Source organism: Bubalus bubalis, chromosome 2, assembly GCF_019923935.1.
Source record: "Bubalus bubalis isolate 160015118507 breed Murrah chromosome 2, NDDB_SH_1, whole genome shotgun sequence".
Taxonomy (NCBI): Eukaryota; Metazoa; Chordata; class Mammalia; order Artiodactyla; family Bovidae; genus Bubalus; species Bubalus bubalis.
The window spans coordinates 110,825,950-110,836,830 of NC_059158.1; the positions used below are offsets into that span (position 1 = coordinate 110,825,950).

A 10,881-nucleotide genomic window follows, 5' to 3' on the forward strand; every position below is an offset into this window, starting at 1 on the left:
GATAGGAGTAAACTCCTAGCAATCCTTACTAAGGCCTTAATTTTAATTCTCTAAATTTGAGAAAAAGTTGTATGTATAAAATTTCTCCCATCCAAAAAAAGAAAATCATTAAAATATAACCAAAATATTCAAGTTACACTATCAGTTACTTAATGATTCTATAAACATAGGTTATAAAATATAAAGCTAACCAGCAAAAACAAAACACCACCTAGGACAATAACAAAGAAAATCCTTATGTTTTGAAGGTATTCAGAAGCTATCTCCGTGTTTGGTGGCTAAATAGGTAGTGATGATATTAATCAAAACAGCAAACAGAAAGATGTTCAAGTTCAAGGGACAAACTTCTGGATGGTATGGCCAAACTCTCTCATCTACCACCCATACGTGACAGCCACAATCCCTTGCCTTTGCAAGCTTTCAAAATAAACTCCTCTACCCCTGCATTGCCCTTTCCATCCCTCCATTTGTCCTTCCGAAATGCTCTGCCCAATGGTCTATTTTCTTTTGAAAGCTTTCCCTAAGGTACCTTCTCTCTGCTTACAAGGCAACCTGAATAAACTGCTATGATAGCACTAATCACACTACACAACATTTAACTGTCCATTGCCCCTAGACTCTGAGGTCTAAGTGAATTTCGAAAACTCTAATAATAGTTAATACTCGATAAACAGTACTTAAAAACTACATTCTATTTGAATATATTCTAAATAAATGAATGAATGAGTTTGAGATGCTTATAGAACACCCAGATAGTGATAAACAGAAACATGGCTCTGAGCTCAGGAAGGAAGACATGGTTCATGTTATAGATAACATTTTACCCTAAATCTGTAACTGTTGCTTTGGCAGACAGTTAAATGAACAAAATTCAAAAAACAAAATTCATAATCAAATAGTTTATGGACGGACAGACAACTGAGACATTAAATGTTTTGCCCATAAAATACAATGTGTACTCTTTGTTGTTGTTTAAGTCATTAGGTCATGTCTCACTCTTTTGTGACCCCATGAACTGCAGCCCGCCAGGCTCCTGTGTCCATAGGATTTCCCAGGCAAGCATACTTAAGTGGGTTACCATTTCCTTCTCCAGGGGATCTTCCTGACCCACAGATCAAACCTGCATCTCCCATATTGGTAGGTGGATTCTCTACCACTGAGCCACCAGGGAAGCCCTGTGTTCTAATTTCCAACTTAATTGATTTCTCAGCTTCAATCAACATAGATTAGCCACACCCTCCTTTTTTGGTCTATTGCCTTGGCTTCAGTGATGCTAAGGAAAATCTCCTTCAACCTCTGGCTATATCTTCTCTGTCCCCTTTGCTCCATTTCTTTTTCTCAATGTTAAATACTGAAGAGGCGTAGGGGGCCACATTCCTTTATCTTCTCTATGTACTTTCTGCTTAGGCAATCTCATCCCCCACCTTCCACATTAAGACATCCATTAACAGCTATATACTGATTATTCCCCACTGAACTACAATCAACATGTCCCCTATTACCAGAAACTAACACAAAACTGCTCTCCTCTCCCCAGTATTCCCCTGTATTAGGCACAAGAACCACCAACCCTGGAAATCAGCCTTCTCCTTTCCCTAGACCTCCAAATCGAATCCACCACCTAATTCTATTAACTCTACTTCTCAAATATTTGTCAAATTCAGCTACTTTATCACTGCCAAGTCTGGACCAAGATTTCATTATCTTTTGCTTAAATTACAAAAATAGCTGAATTCAATTCTGCTCAAAGTGTGATCTGTGGACCCATACTGATCCACAAACTCTTTGTTATTGGTGTGAGACAAGGTAAATACAGCAACAGAGGGCACTCAGAAATTTTTAGAGCAATTGACAGACACTGCCACAATATCCATTTTATTGTACATTACCAAAGTACCACACAAACTATAAAGTAAAACAAAACAAAACAGATCCTTTACCACCGATAAGTTTGAGAAGCACTGGCCTAACTGGTCTCCTTGCTTTTACTCTTGCTTATCTCCAATATGTCCTCAACAGAGCGGCCAAGTGATGGTTTTAAAGCAAAAATTTAAGCAACTTATTCAGCTGTTTGACATTCTCCAATGGCTTCCCACTACCCCTAGGATTAATTACAAAAGACAGGTAAAACCCCACTGCTGAGATTTTTACAAAAAAATATTTTTTTTCCAGAAAGGTGAAGAAATCTTGTTTAAAGTAACCAATGAAGAATTGGAAGATCTGAGAGGCAACAAAGGATAATAGACTCTACAACCATATGACCTGGCTCCACTGCTTACTTAGCTGTGTGATTTTGTAGAAGTAATCTGATTCTCAGGTTCCTTATTTGTGAAATGGAAATATAATTAAGGCTCTTCAAAGGGGGATTGTTGAGAGGTTTAAACAAGTTAATATATATAAATCATTTGAAAGAATGGCTAGCCCAGTGCTTTAGGAGTATTAGTGATTATCATTATCTTTAACATTTTACTAGTGCTCTTAGAAGATAATTTTATCTTCTTGCTTGCTTATTGTCTGTCAGTGCCACATTAAGATATAAATTACAAAAAAAAAAAAAATCCGTATTATTATTCTCTAATAGAACTTTTCTCAGAGGACTTAAACCCTACAGAAACTGAGTTAAGTGACTATTTCCTCAGTTCTTTCTCAAGCATAGGGCAGAGCTAGCACCAATCTAGATGCATTGAAGAGTAGTTAATTCATTACGTACTTTGGATGCTTTAGAGCAATAGGACCTGATATTTACTGGAACCCCTGCTAAAAAGGGCTGCTCTTGTGTATTCCCCAAAGTCTGGCATGATGTATGCTATGCTATGCTATGCTATGCTAAGTCACTTCAGTCGTGTCCGACACTGTGTGACCCCATACACGGTAGCCTACCAGGCTCCCCCGTCCCTGGGATTCTCCTGGCAAGAACACTGGAGTGGGTTGCCATTTCCTTCTCCAATGCATGAAAGTGAAAAGTGAAAGTGAAGTCGCCTAGTCGTGTCTGACTCTTAGCAACCCCATGGACTGCATGATGTAGGTGTTCATTAAATATTTTTGGAAAGAATGGTTCTTTTCAAAACCACAGTAATAGTGCTTAGCACAAAGTAGCTACTAACTGTTAATTTCATTCCACCCCTTCAAAGTTTCTACCAACTTTAAAAGTATGATTCTACCGGATTCATTTTTCTTGAACTGAGGGAGTCTATATAATTTAAAGCCAAAAATGCAGAATACAGACAGTAGGAACGCCAAGAAATAGAAACCAATGTTGGCAGGAACTATATGGAAACAGTAAGAGGTGGAAGATACGTAGAATTTGGATATGCAGGGGAAAGAGCAAAGGTTATTCTAGGTCAGGGAATAGCATAAGCAGTAGAGGCAGTGTCACCCAAAGTTTAAAGAACATTCCATTGGTGATACCAAAAAAAAAAAGATTTTAAGCTATACATAGGCAAAATATTTGAAAGTTCCATATGCACATGTTTTTATGTGTAATCAGGACAGCAAATTGTGATTCCAAACTTTTACTACTTAACAACATTAAGTTAACAGAACTTATTTGGACTTTTCAAAGAAGTGAGTTGTTTGAAAAAAGTATCAAGAAAACAATGAACAGGAAGTGAGCAAATATGACAAAATTAGTCAGGATTTTAAAGAGCAAAACTTGGGGAACATTAAGACACAGTCATGTGAATAAAACCCATCAATAAGAGAAAAGCAATGTCTTCTGAATGAAGCCAAAGCCCTAGCCTTAGTAGCAATTCAACATAAAGGACAAGCAGGTATGAAGTATCTTATCAGTTTTGAGTATTTAACTGCAGTACTACAATTTTCCTCAGTAAAATCCTCATTTTTCCCTATGATAAATATGCTACACAATTTCAGTTACTCCCAAAACAAAGATAATTTTAAATTTCCAAATAGATACTTGAAAATGATACAACATATAGCCTGGTAACTCACCTGAAAATACAGAGCTAAAACTATACTTTTCACACCAGAAGGAACTACTTTATACAGAAACAAAGTATGAATCATACCTACATCAAAAAAGCTGTTAAAATAAAAAAAGCAAAAGACAGCTTTCCTTCCCTCCACTTCCTCTCTCAAAATTAACCAATAGCCAAATCAAGCTAAGAAATGATGATAAAGAACACTTATTGAACTTTTATGAGGCACTGTTGTATCTTACCTGAATTAAGTTATGCAATTATCACCACCATTTTATGAAGTACACTCCTATCCACATTCTACAGCTGTAAGAATATGAGGCACAGAGAGATTAAATAACTTGCTCAAGGCCAGATATGGTAGATGGAAAGGCAGGGATTTAGATCCTGACAGTTCAGTTAGAGTCTGAGTTCTTAACCACTGGACACCATTTATCTCAATAGGAGGATGATAATTTGAAATATTCCACCTTCCCCATTATGACAGGAGAGATGTAATGTTTCAAAGTATGAACTTTTTTATTAGTTAAATTTCCAGCCTAAGAAACAGGACGTTCATCAGTTTTATGGAAAAACTAGGAAGATGAATATTATAATGAAATAATATAGGCCCAGGAGTCTTTCAAATACAGACAAAGCACCAGAAGCTTCAGAAGTCTGGCTGTGAAAGACACTATTCACAGAGAAAGATGCCAAAAGTTGGGATAAGCAGAAGGTGAATCCTATTTCTACTCGACCTACTGCTTTGAAGGAGAAAATCCTGCCCATCCCCTTGCCTTTCAGTAATTCAGTTACACAAATGCATAGATTGAAGATTGAGGGGAAATGATGGCAGAGGGAGCAGAAAGATGGTAAGTCAGGACGTCGTGGACCCTGACCCGCAGAGTCCTTCTGATGTCCCTAGTGAGGGAGAATTCTGAGAGGGCAATGCATATCTGGGGGTAGGGAGATTGAGGGCAGGGCCACCAGGGTGGAGGCACCGAGAGGTCCGGCTGGAGAGCTGAGAATTCATCGTGAAACGGGGTAATGGAGATACTTTCAAGTGTATACTTTTGGGATAAGGAGGTATGGACGTGAACGCGGGGGTGGAGGACAGTTTCTCGCTCTAGGCAGGACTCAGGGTGGGAAAACAGACAAGGTATTGAAGGGAGGGCGCGGAGGTCTACAGTTTATAAAGGGGGGAGACTGGGCCAGGCAAAGGGGCAAGGCTTGCGGAGGAAGGTCGGGGGGATCCTGATAGAAGGAAGCAGGGAGTCAATGGGGGAGGGGATGATTCCCAGGGGAAGTAGACACTCGAGAGGTTAGGGAGGTCCGGGGGACTGGAGGCACACCTCAGGAGCGGGGGTCCTGGGCCGAGGAGGAGGAGGGTGCCGAGATGCGGGAGGAGGCCGCTGGGTTCCAGTGCAGGTGAGTCCCAGGGAAGAGGGGGGAGCAAGCGACCACGGCTGTGGCCGGGACCGCGGCGGGGGAGGGGCACCTACCCGGACGTGAGGGGTAGCAGCGGGCAGTCCCAGTGGCGGCTCCTCTCCGGCTGAGGTGATGGCGGCGAGTCCCTGTGGCGACCGCCTCCGCCGAGCCGCATCCCTCCTCCCCAGTCCGCCCTTCTCCCCTGTCTCCCGCTCCTAAACTTCTTCCCCGGGATAAACAAACCCGCCGCCAGGGGCGGCCGCCTCCGCCGCTCCCGCCCCCACGCAGCCCCCCCACTCCGGGCCCGTCCGGGCCCCGGCTTCCGAGTTGCGACTCCGGCCCCAGCCCCAGCCCCCGAGCGCGCATGCGCGCGGCGGAGGCGGCTCGCGAGGCAGTCACTCCCTCCCTCCCTCCTGCGCCGAGCACTTCCGGCCCGGGCCGGATCCGCCGCCGTGGTTTGAATGTAGCCGGCGCCGTTTGCGCCGGGCACTGGCTCGCAGCCTGCCGCGCTCCACATCCCCGGCCGAGCCTCTCCTGGTAGGGACTCCCCCGCTTCAGTGCAGCATAAAACTTTTCTAAAAAACTCACTGATCCCCCCTAACAACTTATCTAATTGACCTAGGGTCAGTGTAAGAGGCGGCTGCTGTTTTCTGCGCACGGTTTTCTTAGGGCTGTACCAGGCTGGAAAGCCAAGATAAAATTTGTACCGATCGCTTCCTGTGAGCTCAGAACTATATGACTTCCTAAAACAAAAACAGCAGTATAGAGACTTCCCTGGCGGTCCAGTAGTTAAGACTCTGCGCTTCCACTGCAGGGGGCGCGGGTTCCATCCCTGGTGAAGAACTAAGTTCCCGCAAGCCACTCAGCGCGGCCAAAAGGGAAAAACAGCAACAACAAAACAGGAGTATACAATCTCTTAATAGGGTTAAAGACAACAGTCTGATAGGCAAATGAAGTGCCACGGTGGAAGCGTTTTGCATAGGAGGAGATGAGCCGTAACTTATCAGGCTTAGGAAGGGAGGGGGTCCGCCGAGGGGCGGCTGAAGGATGCTTGAGAAGCATAGCAGAGCAGGAGGCATCCAGAGACTGGACGTTGGTAAACAGAGCTATAGCTAAGCAAATGTCTTAAGAGATGAGGTGACTGCCTCATGGAGTTCAGAGAATATAATCTTATTTGTGTATTTAACACAAAAAACGTGCGTGGAATACAAACAGCTCCAGCCAGATTTTCAGAAAGGAGATAAGATCAGCATAATCAGGTCTCAAAGTTGCCTTAGGCAAAGGGTTAAAAAACAGAATCGATCCCTGGGTCTGGAAGATGCCCTGGAGAAGGAAATGGCAATCCTCTCCAGTACTATTGCCTGGAAAATCCCATGGACAGAGGAGCCTGGTAGGCTACAGTCTCTGGGGTCGCAAAGAGTCGGACACGACTGAGCGACTTCACTTCTTCACTTTAAAAAACAGAAGTGAAAATGAGCATTGATGTATTGGGGACTGTAGGGAGAGGAAATATTAGTGCAGAATTTCATGTTCTCCAAACATGAAGAAAACCAAATACTATTATTTGCTGTACTCATTGTGGGTGTGTGTTAACTTTATGGTATGTGACAGAAACAGTACAAATTACATGTAATTTTTGCCCAGGCCTTTTAGCTGTCTCAACCTCTTATCACTCATGCACTTTCTTTAATTGACCATTATTATGCACTAATAAATGTAATATGTTCAAGGAATTGAACTGCAATAAATCCTTCAGAAGATTTCCAACTGTGAGTTAAGAAATGAGTGGTACTTAGTGGCTCTTGATACTTGACTGAATTCTAGTTGGGGAGTGGTTCAATATACTTGCCCCCACAGGATGTCAAATTGCTCCTCAGGGTATTATTACAGTCTTTCCCCTAGGCTTGCTCTCTTTGCAGTATTAGGATATATCATTCTTTTTCTGCTAGTATTTGGTGAATTTATCCACTGATAAAATAACAGTAAATTGTAAGAGATGACGCCACCCTTATGGCACAAAGTGAAGAAGAACTAAAGAGCTTCTTGATGAAAGAGGAGAGTGGAAAAGTTGTCTTAAAGCTCAACATTCAGAAAACTAAGATCATGGCATCCAGTCCCATCACTTCATGGCAAATAGATGGGGAAACAGTAGCTGACTTTATTTTTGGGGGGCTCCAAAACCACTGCAGATTGTGACTGCATCCATGAAATTAAAACACATTTACTCCTTGGAAGGAAAGTTATGACCAACCTAGACAGCATATTAAGAAGCAGACACATTACTTTGCCAACAAAAGTCCGTCTAGTCAAGGCTATGGTTTTTCCAGTAGTCATGTATGGATGTAAGAGTTGGACCATAAAGAAAGCTGAGTGCTGAAGAATTGATGCTTTTGAACTGTGGTGTTGGAGAATACTCGAGAGTCCCTTGGACTACAAGGAGATCCGACCAGTCGATCCTAAAGGAGATCAGTCCTTGGTGTTCATTGGAAGGACTGATGTTGAAGCTGAAACTTCAATACTTTGGCCACCTGATGTGAAGAACTGACTCATTTGAAAAGATCCTGATGTTGGGAAAGATTGAAGGCAGGAGGAGAAGGGGGATGACAGAGGATGAGATGGTTAGATGGCATCACTGACTCAATGGACATGAGTAAACTCTGGGAGTTGATGATGAACAAGGAGGCCTGGCGTACTGCAGTCCATGGGGTCACAAAGGGTCGGACATGAGTGAATGACTGAACTGAACTGAATATGGCTTGTAACTAATGCTAATAAAAATGTGATTGGGAATTCCCTGATAATCCAGGGGTTAGGACACCTTGCTCTCACTGTGGAGGGCCCAGGTTCCATCCTTGAGGGAGGGAACTATGTTCCCACAAGTCTTGGGGCATGCCCACCCCACAAAAAAGAGAAGTTTGGCAGAGTAAAAGATGACTCTATGATCATCATAGATTAAAGATTTATTACCAATCCCCTAAAGAACTTCCTTTCTTGATTTCCTACTTGTTGGATACCTATTAGAAAACTAGATTATTAAAAGAGGTTTTAGTTTAGTGCTGCCATAAGTGACTTTTAAAAATATAGAAATAAGTAACAGCTTTATCACTGGTGTAGAGCACAGTGAGCTTCCAGTCATGTATCAAGTTTGCATTGCTTAAGGCGTTAGCTGTCATGACCATCCAACTCCTTAGATGCCAAGAAACTTTATTATAACTGATTTTTCTGCTCACTGTCGGTTTTCTATAGGAAACCAGTCAGATTCTCAGTGGATGTGGCTGATTCAGAAACTCTTATTGCAGATAATAGGTTGGCAGTTAGCACAGATCAGAAGAGCCATTCCTTCTCTGAGCTTAATGCACACAGAGGAGGACCAGATTTTGAACCTTCTTGACTCAGCCCTATGAGACTGTCTGAAAAGCTATCCATGCACTCCACTTTGATGTTTTAGTGACTGTGGCATCTTATGCCTCTTTTCTAAATTAAACATCACAGTTCTTTCCATTTCATGGCATAACCGACTTACCAGTGTTTTCCATACTAGCACCCCGTTTTGTACTATCATTGTCCAATTCTAACTGTCAAAACCTATAGAATTCATAAATCCAATATTACGTTCTGTTTAGAGATAAAACAGAAGTAACGATGTGCTTATTAGCAAACAGTATCCTTCATGAATTCTAAGTGACATGCTCTCTGAGCTCCCCTGGACATTTTGCCTCATACCCTTACCCTACTAATGTGGTTCACCAAATGCTTCTCTTCTAGTGAGCTGGCTTCTGCTAACCATATTCCCTCCTATCTGAAATTTTTTTCAAGGGAACCACTCTGGTCTTACTTTTCACAAGCTAACACTTGTGATCAGACACTTAACATTTAGTTTTTGGAATTTAGGTGGAAAGAAAAGAAAAACTCTTGGTAATTATCTTTCACTGTTGTTGATATTAGGCCTTTTTTTCTGGAGGAAAACACTAAAACCTTTGTTGAATAGCCTGTCGATTACACATAATCTCATTTTTTCCCCCTTTGTCTCCATTTCTTTCTTATCTCTGGCTTTTCATCTTGCATATAAATTCCTAGTTTTGTAGTACTTTTACATTTATAATATTCACTTTTTAGGGATCTAAAAACCTAAGAACTCTAGCATTATACTTAGAACTCTTGTGTAGTGATGCCCCCCAAAAGGGAAAGTTTGATGTACTTATCACTTAAAAATCACTCCAAGAAAACAGAATAGGCACCAGAACTCTGAGAACAGGTTCTTTTATGTCTTTTAAGTCCTTCCTTGGCATTTTTTATTTTCATGTCCTCAGCTATGATATGTCAAATATTTTGAGATGTTCCCTTGTTTCAGACACATTCATGTATTTAATGCTTTGGTTCTTTGCATACTCTGTCTACTGTAGGAGAAAGGATTTTTGTTGTTTTATCACCATGTGGAGAGTAAGAGTTGAGTTGCAGCATACTAGTTGGCATACTGTTACATTTTCTAGAAATTTAACTGAATATTAAATTTAACCAAGTTTGAAACATTTTGAGGCTCTTAAACCACCAATAATCCCTAGATTCTGGATCCATAATGCTCAATGAGTGAGATAGCAATACCTCTACCTACACAATACATTGTCTTGGAAAAATCTTGGTTACCCTACTTGGAAGTCCTCTATTCACAATGTAATGTGAGAAAACAACAAAAATGATCTCTTCTACAGGATTATCCAAGGCCCCTAGAGCATCACTCTAGGTGCACCCTGAGAACTCTCACCCAAGGTCACTTACGGTTGCTGGAAATATTTTTACTGTGCCAGGATCCAGGCGGTCGCTGCTGCCATGATCTAGTAGTCCCTGATGATCTCTCCCTTCTTCATCGTGGCCAGCTAAACTCTCCTCTGCTGGTGCCCCGACCTTGCCCCTTCTCAGCTTCCCAGGTAACCTGAGAAGTTGCGTTGATTCTGGTCCTTGGAGATAGTCCCAGGGGAAGCCTGGAACACTCCACTGTGCTCTCCAGCCAGGATCACCAGCCTCTGCAGCAGCCCCCAGTGACTCTAGAGGTGCAGCCGCTGTCTCCTCCTCTTTTATCTCTGCTCAGTCATCACAATGTCTCCAGGTCAGGGTCTTTGGTCCCCTCCCAGAGAGACACACCCTAATGCCTATCAGGGCGGTTTCTGGTTAGAGGAGTTTATTTAAAACATCTGCCTCTGCCACGCCCACTGGGTGGGTCTCAGATTCTAACCTTCTTCAAAATCGGGGCATATCACTCCACTTTCTTCTGACCCTAACTCAAGAAATGGCAGCCCCATGGCTGTTTTCTCTGGACATATTAAAGGGCCCTGCCTCCAGTGGGATCTCAGATGGGCTTCAGTTTCACTCAGACTAAGGACTCCTTCTACAGGGGACCGCATGTAGAACTGGGCCCTGCTCCCAGACCAGCAATCTAGAAGTCCCACAGGGCCCATTGGGTGAGCTGCAGCGGTGCTCCTGGGGCTGCCCAGGGGCCAATCAGATGCTAGTGAACCCAGGAACCTTGGAATCTCCGGGC

At 42.6% G+C, this 10,881-nt stretch overlaps 1 protein-coding gene across 8 annotated transcripts in view; it reads right to left on the reverse strand.

Moving 5' to 3' along the window:
• The window catches only part of SPOPL (speckle type BTB/POZ protein like), a 58,152-nt gene extending 47,751 nt beyond the window's left edge, over positions 1-10,401 (reverse strand). For 3 of the 8 annotated variants that reach the window (XM_044935868.2, XM_044935867.2, XM_006071630.4), the window contains exon 1: positions 5,420-5,694. The gene's annotated coding sequence lies outside the window, so the exon portion shown is untranslated. Of the gene's footprint in view, positions 1-5,419; positions 5,697-10,121 lie in introns of those variants that run through there. The other 5 variants (XM_044935858.2, XM_044935839.2, XM_006071632.4 and 2 more) reach the window with 4 other exon arrangements.
• Positions 10,402-10,881: the final 480 nt, after the last annotated feature.